General features: G+C 38.1%; 1 protein-coding gene and 1 pseudogene across 2 annotated transcripts in view; both read left to right on the forward strand.

The window, feature by feature from the left end:
* NRG1 (neuregulin 1) overlaps positions 1-17,810 on the forward strand; it is a 1,106,314-nt gene that overhangs the window by 868,800 nt on the left and 219,704 nt on the right. The window lies entirely within an intron of this gene.
* On the forward strand, positions 16,439-16,866 carry LOC122217486 (annotated as a pseudogene).

The raw sequence follows: 17,810 nt of genomic DNA on the forward strand, positions 1-17,810 counted from the left end.
TGAGTTTTTAAAACTTGAATTAGTGACAGAAACTCTATGCATAGGTTGCCATGTGGTTTTGTTGTGGTGTTGTTGTTGTTGTTCCTTCTCCCCCAGCACGGAGTAGATAATCAAGGAGCTGTAAAATACCAAGGCTTTAATTCACCACATGACTGGTTCCTGTGTAACTTTCACTGAAATCTGTACTGTGGAGAACTGGGTGGCTCACTCCAATCCTGGCCTCAGTTGGCACCTTTAATCAAAACATGGCTGCCAGAATCATCCACTGAATAATTGATTGACACTTACTTTGGACAACTGTAGCTTTCTGAAATAATCCAGGGCATACATTTTTAAACACCATTTTCAATAATAAATTAAGATCTTTACATTTTAGACTAACAGTGATTTTGATAATCAAGTACTTGAATTTAAATGAATTATAGGCCTTTCAACTGGAATTGATTTACGTTTGCATTCCTTCCTACCTCCCCTTACATCCATCCCTGCTTCATATATGAAGATTTTTGATAACCATATCCACAAATCAATGCTTGTATAAAGTTGTTCTAGAAAGAGTTAGGCATTTTATTCTAGTGAGTAATTATTTCCATATCCCCTAAACAAACTACCTATTAAGCCATTGAATATTTGGGACTTAAAAGTTGTATTTGGGAGATACGGTCTGTGATGGAGTGGAAATTTAGTGCCATGGAATCCTCATGAAATTTCTGAAAAGCAAATCTAGAAAAAAGGAGAAAAAGTAGTAGATTGAGCATATTCTATTGTCTACTGAAAAATTTTCCTACTTAAGAGGAATAAAACCCCAGACACTTATAAGTACATCCAAGAAAACCGTCATATTCTTCCCATTATATGTTTCTTCCCACTTTTTCCCCTAAAAAGTAATTAAGCATTATGCTTAATTAGTTTTAGAGGAGAGATTGCTCTGATAATTTAGTCGAGAAAAGTGAAGTTTCTTACTGTTTCTTTGCCAAACATTTCAGCCAAAGTTATTAAAAGAAGAATCTAAGAAAGGGAAACTATGCAAGTTGAATTTTAAAAAAATCCATTTGTGGGGCACCTGAGTGGCTCAGTCGGTTAAGCGTCTGACTCTGGATTTCGGCTCGGGTCTTGATCTCATGGTTCATGGGCTCAAGCCCCGCATTGGGCTCAGGGCTGACTGTGTGGTTTCTCTCTCTTCCCCTCTTGTCCCTCCCCTGCTCCTACGTGTGCTTTCTCTCTCTCTCTCTCTCTCTCTCTCTCTCTCTCTCTCTCTCAAAATAAATACATAAATAAATAAATACATAAATACATAAATAAATAAATAAATATTTAAAAAATCCATTTGCAAATGTTATCGGGACAGTGTAAAATGATACTGAGTGATCAAATACCTGAAAACATTTGAAATTTTGAAATGGTTTTAGTAGTGCTTAGGGTATCATGTAGACAAAGTCTTAGGTAACTCTTTAAGGCACAGGATTTTGAAACTCCTAACTTTAATTTGTGCGTTTGCAAAATGAAAAGTGAAAAATAGTATCTCCCTCCTAACGTTATTGTAAAGGGTAAATGGCATTATGATGTTCTACATGTACAGCACAATGTCCGGGATACAGGTCAATGATAAATAAGTGATAACCAAAAACAAACAAAATTATATTGTAATGGAGTGATAATTTATGGACCAATATAGGTACATTTGAGAGTGAAGAAAGGTGCTATTAGTAATTACACCTGGAGCACAGGTGTAAAGCAGGAAGGTCCTGGGCGTGCCAGAATGTGTGGTTTTTCTATCAATAATCAATTATAATGGCAAACAATAAGCATTCTCTTTTTCTGAGATCACACTTACACAAGACGAGCAGAGCCTTGATTCAACTGTATACCAATAATTCACCAAAATGTCAAAAAGTAATGTTTGTTAGGTTTATGATTTAATCAGAGGTTGTGTTTACTATAGTAAAAATCACCCAAGATTCTTCTAATATGTCCGCAATCTCACTTGGCTTCTATCACTTTTCCTATAAATCAGAAAATTCCCCAAGATTTTACTTTCTGCCTGATTGAAATCCAAATGGGATCCAAATGTTTTCAAAATGTTTGTTTTTTTCTTCTCAGAAACGTCCATGCAGTTAAGGTGCTGTTATTTCAAAGTGCCTATGACTTCCAATCAGAAATTAAAATGGCACTTAATGAGAACAAAACATGTTTTCACTTGAGATGCAATTAAACCAACTTGGAGAAACAGGGTGTTTCTAACCAAGGCACAAATAGCTGTGTTTATCAGGCTGCTCTTTAATGATATTAGAATATCTCTCAGAAACATTTGCTTTAAGATCTATCATTTCCTAAAGTATAATTGGCATTATAGGTAATGCTATTTTTATTACAATTTCTTTTCAGTCATGTTGTTTCTTTATTATTATTATTATTATTTTAATTTTTGAGAGAGAGAGAGAGAGAGAGACAGAGCATGAGCAGGGGAGGGGCAGTGAGAGAGGGAGACACAGAATTTGAAGCAGGCTCCAGACTCTGAGCTGTCAGCACAGAGCCCGACGTGGGGCTCGAACTCACAAGCTTTGAGATCATGACCTGAGCCAAAGTCAGACACTCAACCGACTGAACCATCCAGGCACCCCGAGTCATGTTGTTTCTTTAAAACACTGATCATGTATTAATAGAAATTTCATGAAGAGTTATTTATAAAGATGTATATGTAGAAAGTTTCACAACAAAAATTTCAGTTCATGACTAGATATGATTTATTCATGATTATGGTAATATTTTAATTTTTAAAATGCCTTAAGAAAGAAATAATTTCTGCATACATTTAAAAAATGTTCCCAAAAGGCAAAAATGCAAATAATTTCCACAGTCTAGAAAAAAAAAATTCTGTGTGTTGCTAATTTTTTTTCCATGTTCAATTGTATGTTTTGGCATTTCATAAGTATGACCTGTCTTAGTTTACTATATGGTCGCATGACTTCCTGATGGTTTTCTAAAACCTAAAAAAAAAAAAGAAAAAGAATGCTTCCATTTTCACATTTAGCATTTTGTCTGATCTTTCATAGTTTAGGTCCATGACACTGAGAAAAATAACAAATATTTTCTTGTGTATATATAATGCATATATACAAACAATAGTAGAAATACGCAATTTCCTAGGTTAATAACATTTGAAGACGTCATTACCACCACCACCATCAACAAAAACCATTACTGCTGTTAAGAGCTTGACCTTGAAAGTATAATCCTAAACTCCTCTGTTTACAAACAGCGTGTAATCAGGATATGAAACGCTAGAAATTTAAGTAGCATAAGTGATTTGGATTACTTAGGTAGCTATAAGAGACCTCTAGATCTTAATTTTAGGCTAGGTCTGCATTGGACAGCTAAATGTTTTGATTGGATTGATTCTAGTGAATTTAACTTGAATAATTAACTTAACTCTGTTATTTTCCTCCTCTGATACACTTACAGGACAGACTTTTAGAATCACGTAGACACTGAGATAATCTCTTTTGAATTAGTATTGTGTTATTACCATTAAAATTTTTAACTCTGGGCACTTGGGTAACTAAGTCAGTTGAGTGTCTGACTCTCGATTTCAGGTCAGGTCATGATCTCATGGTCATGGGATCCAGCCCCGGATCGGGCTCCGTGCTGAGCACGGAGTGTGCTTAGGATTCTCTCTCTCTCCCTCTCTCCCTCTCCCTGGCCTACACGCTCTCCTCTCTCTAAAAATTAAAGAAAAGAAAAGAAAAGAATAAAATAAAATATTCTTAAGTCTAACCCAAAATGATTATCTTAACTCTATCCCCAAATAATTACCTTAAAAACAATACATTTAGCAGTTCTAAAGAGAAATTATTAGGATGTATCAAAATTGAACACTGTTAATTAACTGAACACCTTGTAAAATAGACTCATTTATTATCCATCAAATATGTTCAATATACCTAACAGGCTAAAAGTACTATATTCAGTATCATGGAAGCCATAAAATTCCAATAACACAGAATCTGCCCTCAAAGTAATTAACACCTTTTTATGTATAAATTAATATGCATTCATTCATCGTCAGGAAAGCAGATAGATCTTTGACCAGTGTCATTTGAACAAAATAATCAGGCATGGTCCTTGTTTTCTATGATTTGCAAAATGTGAGGCAGAAAGGTAAGGCCTAAGAGTAATCTTAAAACTACTAAGTACTTTTGTACTCCAGACCATTTTTGTAAGAAATGTATGCAAACAGAACTGTACTTTTGGCAGTTTGAGTGACTGTGCCTTTGAACAAACAGATGTCATACTCACGAGCACAGCAAGAGGACATTCTCTTTACCAGCCATTTGCCCCTTACGCAGAAACTTGGAGAAGCTTTGCAAACCTATGTGCTCATAGCATGGTAAGGTGGGGATGTTCTCTGTGATGACAATGGGAGGCTGGTCTGAATCATTCAGGGTTGGTAATACAAAAACCAAGATAAATTTAAAGTATTTAAAAATTTTAAAAAACCTATTTGGCCAGATAATATAGCAAACTCAAACTGGTAAACTTGTCTGCATTTTTACTATATTTCTCAAACCGTATTTATATCTCCTCAAATAGGAGTAAATTTTGGAGGATTTAAAAAAAAATACTAATCCAAAATTAGTTACAGGCCTTGGATGGGACTCTTGCAAGTGTGGAGCTCTGAAGCTTAAGTTTTATTGGTTTTACCATAATTCCATCTTAGTTCAGATATTTTCAAAACATGGGAAGTGTGATTGAAGACATATGTGTCTAATTAGTATTGGTCCCATCATCACAGAATGGCAACGTTAAAACATTTAGGGATAGCCCAGGAGTGGCTTTTATTGATCTGAGGCTCTGCCTTTGGAAATGTGGATGTCTGAATGTATAGACAATTTCACCAATGTACAGTCCAATCCAAATAGTTTGGATCTCAATTCCAATATTTCTTTCAGAGTCATGCGCAATTTGTCAAAACTGTCTCGCCCATTCTTTTATTACCCATTTACTTCACCTATACAGGTCATCTATGGGCTGATTTAAAGCATGTTATATTATTGAGCATGCTCAGATTGTTCTAGGATTTGAAACGGTTTCGATAATTTTGGTTTCTTGGAATTAGTTAATGCATACCACAACTTTCACAGAAAAACATTTGAGCCAAAATGGCTTTAGGGAAGTGCTGTATGTTTTAATGAGGTTGGGAAAAGGAGATAAATTCATCTAGTCATAGTAACATAGTAAATCTTGCTAAGAGGAATTTCTTCTAAGCAGCAAAGCTATCATTTCATTCCAGATGATTTTGGGAACTTGAAACATTTTACTCCGCTTTCCTGTCTCTGAAAAGAAATTTCCACTTGGGTTATTTGTACATATCAAAAGATAAAAACTTATGGACTAGAGCAAAAACAGCAGAGTTCAACACATTTCTTACCCATGCCAAAAAATTTGCTGCTTCAGGACCATGGACCTTCCTTAGGAAAAAGTACACATTTCCCTGATGAATCCTTAGGCTGTGATATATTTTTGAGTTAAATTGTTGTTATTTATGGAAAAGTTCTTTATGTCTGCCATGAACGCACATCGAAGTTTATATAGCATTCATCCCTATGGCAGGTGCTTTATCTTACTGATTATTTTGGCAGAAACATTTACCAAAAATATCCCTGTGAGAAGTAAAAACAAAGCTTCACCCTCTAAAAATAGAAAAAAGCCACAACTCTTTAGGTTCCCCTTGGACCTGTGGATGAGGCTTATAAACCTCCTTGGAGTCCATTTGATGTCTGTGAGTCTGGCTGAAGCTCAGAGGAAGGGTTGGAAACAGGAGAGTCTATAAAGACCTAGGATTGCTGAGTCGGTTTCATTCTCTGCTCTCTGTGAACATTTCCAAATTACTTCCCTGCGTGCTTTGTTTTATCCTTTCAAAATCTAAGTTGTATAACCAAAGGAGGTAAAATACAATGTAAGAGGACATTCAGAGCCTGGAAAGCACCTTGCAGGCGTCTTGTCAATCATTCACCTCCTCAGTTTACAGATGAAGGAAGTGAATAAAGACTGCGGGAGTGAAGTGACTCCCTAGATCCATAGAGCTGGGAAGTGACAGAGCTGGGAGAGTCACTGCAGACACCAGAGTGTCTTCCCACCTGTCCTCCCTGACCCGTACCTTGCTGTCTGAGACACTATGTACATTAAAATGCCTTTATAACTGCAGGAGCTTTTTATTGCTCTGTAACAAGTAACCCCAATCTTAGCGTCGGAAAACAACACTCATTTATTAGCTCCCAGTTTTGTTGGCACGACTGGGTCCTCTGCTTGGAGTCTTACAGTGCTGAAGTCACGGTATTGACTGGGCTGTGTTCCAACATGGAGCTTAGGTCTTCCTCCAGCCTCAGTCAGGTTGTCGGCAGGATTCAGGTCCTTGTTGTGGTGGTACTGATGTCCCTGTTCTGCTGGCCATCAGCTAAGGATGGCTCTAAGCTCCTACGAGCCACCCTCCATTCTTAGGCAAGGGATCCTCTCGGTGCATGGCAGACACTACTCCAAAGCCTGCAGGGTGATCTTTCTCTTCACAAAAGGCCCAGCCCTTCTTTTAGGGACTCCCCTGATTAGATCGGACCCACCCAGGATAATCTCCCTCTTGATTAGCACTCAAAATCAACTGGTTGGTAACCCAATCATGGAAGTGGCATTCTATAATATCAGTAGGTCCCACCCATACTCAAGGGAAGGGCATCGCACAGGATGTATACACCAGTGCCCAGGAATCTTGTAATTAGTATTAGAATTCTGTTTGCCAAAATTGGTAATATTCTACTCATTTAAGAACTAGCTTTCATTTCTGCCTCCTTTCCCCTCTGCTGCCTCCCATTGGGCCACTTCAGAATTACCTTTCCTGTAGAAAATCCAAAAAAGGGATGATGACAGGAGGTAAGTTGAGAACAGTGTGGTGAAAACTTCAAATCCATAAAACTATATGTGATTCTTATCGGTTTTATTTATTCTTTGTAGCCTTAAGTGCCAATGGCCCTGGGATAATTCAGAACTGTCTATTCAGTAACTGCCAAAGAGTAAAATAAATTACTCATTCTTTTGGCATAAAGCTCCTTTTAGTTAAGTTGTCTTGGATCCAGAGATGCTTGGGGAAATGGAGGCTGGGTGGGTAGGAGCAGCAGCTGGGAGTCAGGGGACAGTGACAAGTACAGTGCCAACTCGAGGCTGGACACTTGACTCCCATGAGCTCATTTAATCCTTACAACAGGGACCTGTTACAATAGGTATCATAACCCACATTTTAACTGAGAAGCAGACGGCTGTGAAGCAGGATCGGCATTCAGAGGTCTGTCTGAGTCACTGGTGCTTTCTCGAAGACAGGCTTCTCTTCCTCAGGCTTCTGTCCAGGCCCACAGCAGAGACTGTGACCCTCAGAGGCTCTCAGGACATATGGGCAGAGATTGGGGGATGGTAGATGTGGCTGCTGAGTGACAAGCACCTTCTGAGAGGGAGATCAGGCAATCAAAACATACCAACTATACGAAGGGACTTTTTATTTCTCCCTTCCAGAGTTATAATTAAATTTTCCAGAAATCTCAAAGAACACTATACATAAATAAATTCGTTTTCCTTTAGCAGAGGAATTTACAAATAAGGGATTACTTGATCTTTATAATACCTCATTATGATGGTTAATGAGTAACCAGTGTTGACATTATCACATCAGTTTTTGGGTTGTTTTTTTTTTTAATATGGGACATAAGACATTGAGGAGGTAGGCAAGGGACTAAAGTAGATTTAAGTCTATAAAAATGTAGTGATAGAGGCACCTGGGTGTCTCAGTTGGTTAAGCGTCTGACTCTTGATTTCGGCTCAGGTCATGATCTCACAGTGTGTGGGTTCAAGCCCCGCCCTGGGCTCTGTGCTGACAGTGCGGAGTCTGCTTAAGATTCTGTCTCCCTGTCTCTCTGTCCCTCCCCTGCTTTCTCTCTCTCTCTCTTAAAATAAATAAAAATAAACTTAAAAAAATTTTTTTAAATGTAGTGATAGAAACCAAATAGGCTTGTTCTTGAATCCTGCCAGCTGTAACTTTGGTTGAACAGATCAATTAAGATATAACTAATAGAGAGCTTGGAAAATTTGTGGTTACCTTGTAAAAGCCCAGTTTGCATTTGAGTCAAAAGTGAAATTTGCAAAATTTAAAAAACCCTTCCACTGCTGCTCACTTTGAAGTTGAGTTCAATGTCAATTGTGAAGTCTTTGAGTACATGTATAGTCTACTCATTTTAATATACATATACAAATGTTGAATGTGTACTTTAAAGAAACGTAGAGATCATTCCTGAGGCATCATTCCTACAGACCAGAGACACCTGAAAACAAATCATTGTAATAATGTAGGTGCTACACTGAAGATATTTATGCATAAGGAAGATACAGCCATTGGTCCTATTTGGAGGATCAGGGAAAAATAGAAGAGGTGAGTTTTATCTTGGATCTGGAAAGAAGAGTAGAAGTTTACTAGGCTGAGAAGGACGAGAAACAGAGTTAAAGCCATAGAAATAAGAAAAGGTAAAGCTCACTGTGACCAGAGGCATGGGAGAAGATAGGAGAGAGGTTGAAAATTTATGCGGTACCTCGACTGGGAAGGACCTGGCTGCCCTCTAAAGAGAAGTTTCCACTTTACAGCAGCAAGAATCCAATAAAGATATTACAAAAGGAATGACAAGGTAATAGCTATATTTTAGAGGATTAAGTCTGTTAGCAGGAGGGAGGGTGACTGGGTGTGAGCGCAGAAACAGAAGAGGAAGACTTAAGGGGTGCCTGGGTGGCTCCGTTGGTTGAACATCCAACTTCGGCTCAGGTCATGATCTTGAGGTTTGTGAGTTTGAGCTCCACACAGAGCCTGGAGCCTGCTCTGGATTCTGTGTCTCCCTCTCTCTCTGCCCCTCCCCTGCTTGTGCTCTCTCTTTCTTTTAAATAAACCTTAAAAATTAAAAAAAAAAAAAAAACCCTAAAGTTAAAAAAACAGAAAAAAGAAGAGGAAGACTTAGAAAAGTCGAGTGACAGAGTGACAGTGGACCTAGATTCAGGGAGAAGCCAAGGTGGCGGTGATGAGTGTTGAATGCACTGGGATTGGGTGGAATTAGGGGAGGTAAAGAAGACCGGAGGAGAAAAATGAAGGGCGATGCCTAGTATCTGTTCATAAGCTTCAGCTGTTTTGTTTTTAAATTGGGGGGAGAGATGGGGATTAATAAACTGTTCAGTTTGAGGTAGTTGGAATACATATACATATACATATATACACACTTTGTGAATTATCAACATTTGAGATAGCCGGCAGTGAATGATGTTTTTATAGGATTAGCATGTATTTAAGAAGAAAATGGTTTTCGATATTGGGCCATGAGCCAGGATTTAAGAGACAGGTAGAAAAAAAGATTTCAGAAAAGACAGAAAGTTCTGCCACTGAGATATTATTCTGAGTCGCAGGAAAAGCTTTCAAGATGACGTGTGCATCAGGATTCCCTAGGCATGAGGGCTAAAAAGAGAACACTTCACAGGCCAATTAGGAAGGCTTAGTGAATTTTTGAGCAGTTTCATTAAATTGGTGGTGAGTTGGGGAAGGAGATGGATTCCTTTAGCTGGTAAATGAAAAGGAACTGAGGACGTTTGGTACTAAAAGGAAAGGCCACGTCAAAAGAAAGCCTTCTGTTTTCGTTTCTTTGTTGGAATAGGGAAAGGTAATGTTCATGGAAAAAGAAAACGGGGCAGTTGCGGTGGCCTGGCATTGGAGATGGGCAGGGCAGGTACAGCACCAGGACAAGGGAGGGAAAGAATTGAGAACACTTTAATTAAAGTTTCCTAGGTAAGAGGGAAAAAAGTAAATTAAAAAAAAGTGAGTTGAGAAAGTATGTCCTGAGTTCTTTCCATTGCGCTTGTGAGAGGGAACTGAGGTTTTAGTATCCACAGTAAACACCCACGGACATAAATCCTACCGTATTGCTGGTGCTCAGGGGTCTACTTATTATCATCAAAATAATAGGGATAGTGGATCTCTACCTCGTTCTGTGAGACCATCTTTTAGAAATAGCAACAGAAAAAAAAAAAAAAAGATTGTGCAATTCCAAAGCAAGATAAATGTCATCTTTCTCTTCCTACCTACAAAACCAGCACTGGTTTGGGTCAGTCTCAAAGACATGAGTCTCAACTGGACTGACAAAATTTTTTGTGCCACAGTATATCTGCTTTATGGGATCTCAGAGATTTCTGTCAACTCGGGGACCAAAAAAAAAAAAAAAAAAAAGATGACTCAAAAATGCTAAACCAAGCATATTCTTAGATTTTCAGTTGGATATCTCAGGTTCAGGATACCCCCAGAATTTCTCTGGGCCCCAAAAGAATCCTGCATACTGGATAAGACTGTGGGCAAGATCAGAGTTCCCTGCATCGTTTGAATTAGGTGGTTTCTATCTTGCATCTATGGGAAAGAGTTGGAACATACCCAATCTTTATGATTAAGCAGAAAAGACAACATTTTCCATAAGAATGTAATCTTCTGCATGGTTGGTCACCAGCTATTTTTTGGATGGTCATTTGGTTTCTGTCACATTAGCTAATTGTTTTGCTAAATCATCTTTAAAAGATGAGTTGCCTTCTTGAGTTGTTAATACTTGTGAAATTCTTTTCCCAAATGAACGAGAATTGAAAGATATATATACATATATATATTTTTAACACAAACATACACCAAAGTTCCCAAACATATAGTGTGTTGAAAGTGGGTCTGTTGCAAAGTAACTTGAATTCTAGGCCTGGGTCCAGGGGTGGGGAGGACTAAAACATTCCACTGAGAACTTCACTCTTGGCTCTTAACTGAAAACTAGAAATCCCTAGTCAAATCAGATATATGAAGCATCAGGCTCTAACATGAGGAGAAACAAGAAAAAAAAAAAAAGTCTGGGGGGAGGTAGGGAGAGAATTCATAAAGATTAATAAGGAGGTTAGAAGAAATTATGTGGGAAAGAAGGAAAAAGAATAATTATGATGTTATTATATTCCTGAGCCAGGTACAGAATTTGTGGGTCATTGTTTCATTTCATACATCCCCCAGTATCATGATGACATTATGAAGTAATCTCCAATATACTATAATCTGTTTTGGAAATGCTTTCCCCCAGGTGTCTCTTATGGGACACACTGAAGGAAGGAGTTGATCTGTTAAATTACTCTTACTGCTCAAATATTTGAAGTACTAATTCATCACTCATGACATTAAATTTATCTTTTAACATCGTTATAAATTTCACAGAGGTAAATCTTTTCACAACAATGAGTAAAGTGTCTCTTGAAAGGAAATTATGTTAACCTTGGAGCGGATCTTACGGGGCAGCTCCTAAAAGACGCGATGCATCTGAGTCTCTCTTGGCTGTAGATGAGATGTGCACACAAACTGAATCCCAAGTATGCATGGAGAAATCCTTTGCATTTGTTGCATGGTTATAGATGCTGGGAAGAGAGCAAAATGTTAGAGGATTAAAACCAGACTCAAAGCTAAGTCTAAGGTAGGTACGGACAGCAACTTGCTGCAAGGACCAAATCGGGTCTTACCATGGGTCTACAAAGTGAAACATAATCTTATGGGGAGAGCAATCTTATATTAGGCCCAGCTAGAAAGGGGTTTTTTAACCCTGTTAATAATGCTGTGTGCAGGTTTTCATCCATTATCGTTTTGTTAGAACATCCTTGCTAGGATCTAGCTCTTTTATGGGTCTGACACCTCACAAGAATCCAAGCGGGGAAATGGATCCAATAAATGTAATCTACAGGTGAAACTTACAGAGGCAATTTGGGAAAAGAAGCCATCCTTCTTGGGGTTTTACCATTTTGCAAAAGTTATCACCTCATCTCCTAAAGTATTGAGATTTTTACTGATTGGTCAAGATTTGTATTTTATGTGTTTGTTCTTGGAAAGGCTTATTTCAATAGAAATTATCCCACAGTGTTATGGCTAGTATCATCATCATCATCATCATCATCATATCATTTAAAAATCTGATCAAGTAAAGTACACACACATATATATGTATGTATAGCCTTATCTACATGTGAAAGTAATTCTGTTTATTCTTATTCATCAATTAACAAAATGCATGTAAATTGGCTATGATGAGACAGACACAGAGCTAGAGATATAAAAGAGAACATGAAATTGTCAGTCTTTGCCTTCAAAGAGGTTAATATACAGTGAGAACAGATCATTGTTTAAAAAAAATCACAAAAACAATGATATAATAATAGACAAAAAGAAATGTTATGAAGGAGATACAAAAGTGTCTTAGGAGATTAAAACAGTTTTCAAAGGCAGTGGACAGCTTTTCAAAGCAAGTGAAAGCTTTTCCAAGCAAGCTTTTCCAAGGCTGAGAGATAAGTGGGATTAGGCAAAGTGGGTTGGTTGTGGAAAAATTCAGGCGTAGGAAACAGCAAGTGCAAAGGCACTGGGGCCAGAAACAATGGCAAGCTTTAGAGGCATGTTGCAAAGAGGTCTCCGTGACTGAAGCAGAGGGAGGGAGGGATGAAGCATAGTAAGAGAGGCTGGAGTCAGGCATGACCTAGCCCTTCAAGGACAGTAGATATGATTCTATGAAGCAAAGGGTGACTGGGCTAGATTTGCATTTCCAGAAGACTTCTCTGACTACTGTATTTGACAAAATAACTAGAGGGAGCAAGAGTCCAGGTAGAAAAGCTTTACTATAGTCAAAGCAAAGAAAGGATGAAGGCATGGATTGGGGTGGTACTTACTGAAAAGGGATAAGAAGAGACTGAAGTCAAAAAGACAGCACATGGGAGTGGGTTGGATGCAGAAAGGGCGTCAAAGATGATTGTCAGAGTAGGTGATTAGTAATTGATTGATAGAAAATGGTAATATCAGAACCAGGCTTTTTATATTCATTCTATTCTATGTAAATCCATTCTATGCAAAAGTATTCAGTGCTTACCAGATACAAAGCATGGTGCTGGGAATCTAATGGATAGCAATATGAAAAAAGTGTACAAAAGGATATATGATCTCTTTTATATGCTCACATTCAAATACAATGTTTCTCATTGGCGGAAAGAGAAATAAAACTACATACCTACATACATATGTATACTCACACATGCAGATGTATACACATGGATGTGTGTATATGTGTATGAGTACATATATGTACATATAAATTTTAGGTACTTGTATCACATGCACACCTGAATTACGCACTTGTTTCAAGGGGATTGTGGAAGATATACATAAATAATTACTGTGGAGGTAAGGAAGAGAAACCAAAACGTTGCATGAGACTTTGTTCTTAAAAGAAATTAAAATGTTTCAAAAACCATGAAGTCTTCTAGTTCCACCTTATTACAGAAGAGATTTATGACACTGGCCCTATTTACCAAATACAGTCCATAAAAAGAAATTTACGCACTAGTATTCAGCTATATGATCCATTTTAATATATGACGTATTATGGTAATCATGGGCATAATATTATCACTAATAATAATGATAAATAATAACACCAGTAATCATCCATGTATAGTAATTTTAAAAGATCACATAATAAGCAGAACAATGTAAACATAGGTTCTATTTAATGTTGCTTGAAACTTATCTTTTTAGTTTTTATGTTTGTTTTTTCTGGAGGAGATTCTAAACTCACAGTTTTGTTATCAAACTGCTTCTCTTCACAGCAGACAGAATATGATTCATGAGCAATTCTGTCAAGTATTTGCCAAATGTAATGGAGAACACTTTTCCAGTCTCCCCAGGGCATTTTGTGGGTCAGAAGTCCTTTGTTTAACAGACTCAACTTGCATGTTGATTCTAAGAGTCCAACCAAACATACAGGACAATCGCTCTTCTGTGAGTTCTTAAGGCTCCTTTCATCTCATTTTCCTCACACGATAGTCTTTGCTTGTTTCAGTTTTGTGTGTATTCCTTTTGATCGCTTGTTAATGTCTCCTGTTTATAGGGATTGTATTATCTAATCTCTAAAATAGTATGTAATTGTCATTTAGTGTTACTATAATTGTGCAGAAGGTGGAGTATGTTTGTAATCACTTACTCTTTAAGATTTCTCACGTCCAAGGGTGCTTTACTGTTCTTGTACTTAAATTTATGTTTTTAATTTTGTGTGGTTTTTTCCTCTAAAAATAACCCTCAAATTTTATGAGCTTCACGCCCTGGAAAACTTATCTGGCCTGCTTTTTCATTTGTATTATAATAATTTGCTTTTATGCCTTTCTCACAGTATTTTAACTTCATGAGAGTAGGGGCATTTTTTTTTTTTCCTCTACTATCTAGCATTTAGTTCAGTAAATGCTTGATGAATGAATGAATAAGTAATGCACATTTAGTGGTTGTTTTGAAGTTGGCTCTGATGACTGAGTTTTTCTTTTGCATTCATGCATCTTCATTAATGCCAACTTTGTTGCAAAGTTTTTTAAAAAAATTAATTATCTTAAGTTACTTTTAAAAAGTTCAAAGTATTTGCAGAATTCTAAATTAAATTCCCATTACTGTCAGTATCCGTAATATTTTGCAAAAAATGCAATCTATCTTCATATGTTAATGTTCTTTCATTTTATTTATATTTTTTCTTTAAAAAAGTTTCTTGGGGTATTTTCCAAATGGGAATTGCTGCGATAAAGGGCATACTTGGCCAGCTTTGTAGATTCTAAGAGTACTTTAAAAGGAAAGCCTTGCCAAAGAAAAATGTTCTGGTACTGGATTGCACTTATTTTAAGCTGTCATTTAATATAAGATCTCCATTTTGTCTTTATTTCTCAAGTTGCTTATTTATAAATCGCCACTCTATTTTTCATGAGTTGACAAATGTTGACAGATTGACATATGTTACTTGAGAGCTGATATACCCTCTATGATACGTACTCTAAAAGCTAAACAATATTTAACAACTTAGGAAAATTATACATACCATGAAGATATGTAGGTATGTATACATACCATGAAGATATGAAGATACCATTTCTAAATTATATAATTCAGGTTCATATTTTGGTTTTCAAGGAAGCAAAAATACTCTTCTTCCCTTCTCCATCCCTTCTTCTGATCATTTCCAAGGTTTAAAAAAAAAGGAGGGGGACCAAAACCTCAAAATCATTGGCCACTTTCTGACCATAGAGATGAATAATTTAAGGACAATCTCAAACCCTTGAAAAATCTCGTGTTTTCATTATTAAAGAAATGGACTTTTATTTGGTTATTCTTTTACCTAATCATAAATAATGAAATAAAATAACCCTCAAAAAATTAACATTAAATAATATAAAAGATAAAGACATATTTAAATGATGTATTGGGGAAAAAAATTTTGGACTTTGTCATAAATCTTCTGACACTTCAGCTGCATTGACAACTAAAATATGACTCCAGAATCCAAACACAGGCCCAGGAAGCCCTGTCATCCAATTGCCTCTTCGTCATCTTTCTTAGATGTTCTTTCAACGTTTATCATTGCAAATTTTGTCCTCTTTTTTTTTTTCCCTCTCTCTCTCTGTCTCTCTAGCACATCAAACCAAAAAAGAACAATGATTGAACGCTCACTTATACCCAACTTCTTGCCTTCACATTCACTCATTCCCCAGGCCTGAGTATTTCCACAGGAATCATGCTATTACTTGGTGGCCACTATGTTTTATTATAAAGACACGGCAATGTCCGGGTGCCTGGGTGGCTCAGTCGGTTAAGTGTCCAACTTTGGCTCAGGTCACGATCTCATGGTTCGTGGGTTCAAGCCCTGCCTGGGGCTCTGTGCTGACAGCTCAGAACCTGGAGCCTGCTTAGGATTCTGTGTGTGTGTCTCTCTCTCTGTGCCTCCCCCGCTGCGCTCTCTCTCTCTCAAAAATAAAGAAACGAACAAAAAAAGACAATGAAACAAACAAACAAAAAAAGACAACAAAATCAGCAATGTCAATGATCTTTTCCGTGGTCCTTCATGCTTAGTTTGGGAAAACTGTCAACTAGTACTATAGATTTGTTTAAATGGAAAATTATCACAAAATTGTAGGTTCTTCCGTTATCCTCACGGAAAAATTACCGTAATGGGGAATTAATAAGCTGTTTTGAGAAGTAAAACATCTAGATCCAAACCAAATCCATTCTAAAATGAATTCTAGTATTTCTATAGGTATGGGTTTCACTAATGCCTTCCCGTTTTGTTTGGAAAGACCTGAAACTTTTCATCCCCACATACATGTTTGCTTGATATTCCTCAATTCTAAAACAACGATATATTTGATAACATTTATCTATTGTATACCAAGCCTGTAAAGGGTCTCATATCCTGGAGATAAAGTACGCATGCCTAGTGCGGTGTCACGCAGGCGCCCTTGCCCTTGACCTCTGACCCGTCGGCCTCCCTTGAGCCGAGGGCCGCGTGGCCAGGAAGCAGCAGTCCACGACCCCGAGGCAGAGCGGCCACCATGGCTAAATACCTGGCCCAGATCATTGTGATGGGGGTGCAGGTGGTAGGCAGGGCCTTTGCCCGAGCCCTGCGGCAGGAGTTTGCAGCCGGGCAGCAGCTGACGCTCGGGGACGGGCTGGACACCAGTCGGCAGCTGCCTCCAACCTGTCCGGCCTCAGCCTCCAGGAGGCACAGCAGATTCTCAATGTCTCCAAGCTGAGCCCCGAGGAGATCCAGAAGAACTACGAACACCTATTCGAGGTGAACGACAAATCCGTGGGTGGCTGCTTCTACCTGCAGTCCAAGGTGGTCCGAGCCAGGGAGCGCCTGCAGGAGGAGCTCAGAATCCAGGCCCAGGAGGACAGAGAGGAGCTGATGCCCAAAACGTGACCACTCAGCCCGTCCTCCTGCACCCTGCCCACCACCTCTAATTTATAGCTCGGTAATAAATGTCTTTTCCGAAAAAAAAAAAAAAAAAAAAAGGAAAGGACTCCCCTTTTTGCTGCTTCCTGCTTGTTGAGCAGTGGCCCCTCCTGGGAAAACAGAGCTATTTCAGGCAACATTCAGATTTCATTTTACATTAGACTCTGTGGAATATTACAGTACTATTCGGGTGTATTCATAATCTTTCCCCTGATTTTGCTGTTTTTATGGCCTAGTACACTTATATTTGGTGTTTGTTGAAGGGTAATCAGAAGATCTTTGGACATCAAACTTTTTCAAAGTAAATAATGATGGCATTACTGCTAAGGTATCTCTTAACAGTTCTTATTACCCTGCAAATTAAACGAGAATAAAATCATTCTTCTTTTAGGACTATTTAAAATGAATGATTTTGCCCTCCCCTTCCCATATTTCACCTTTATTTAATTGGCAATTACAATATATACCTAAAGGCTGTCTGCAGGTAATGGTTCAGTTAGCACGTGCCCCGGAGAATAGAAACTCAGGAGCAAATCACCTGTAAAGAGGAGGAAGTCCATTTCACACATTGCTGTTCATACTCACCTCTTCCTGACCACAACAAGAGTCTATCCCTGTAAATTAACTTTCTAAGTTAGCCACGGCTGTCATAGAACTATGAGGACGTGACCTCTACATGGTTCTGGATCATTCCACGGTGTGGATTACCCTGGCCTTTAACTTGTGTCCTTTGCAGCAGGGTGCCCATGTTTTCTGGATTTCACTGCTCTTTAGAATTCTCCACCAGAGGGAGGGCAAGGGAAGAAGGAGTTCATCCGCAGTTCTGAGGAAAGTTTGCATCTGAGAAAGCTAGCGTTAATGTATTAAAGATCTCTAGGACTGTCTTCCCAACTCTACCTCTCCCTACTTGCTGTCCCTCTCAGCAGAACTGAG

The sequence above is a fragment of the Panthera leo genome, chromosome B1, assembly GCF_018350215.1.
Source record: "Panthera leo isolate Ple1 chromosome B1, P.leo_Ple1_pat1.1, whole genome shotgun sequence".
NCBI lineage: Eukaryota > Metazoa > Chordata > Mammalia > Carnivora > Felidae > Panthera > Panthera leo.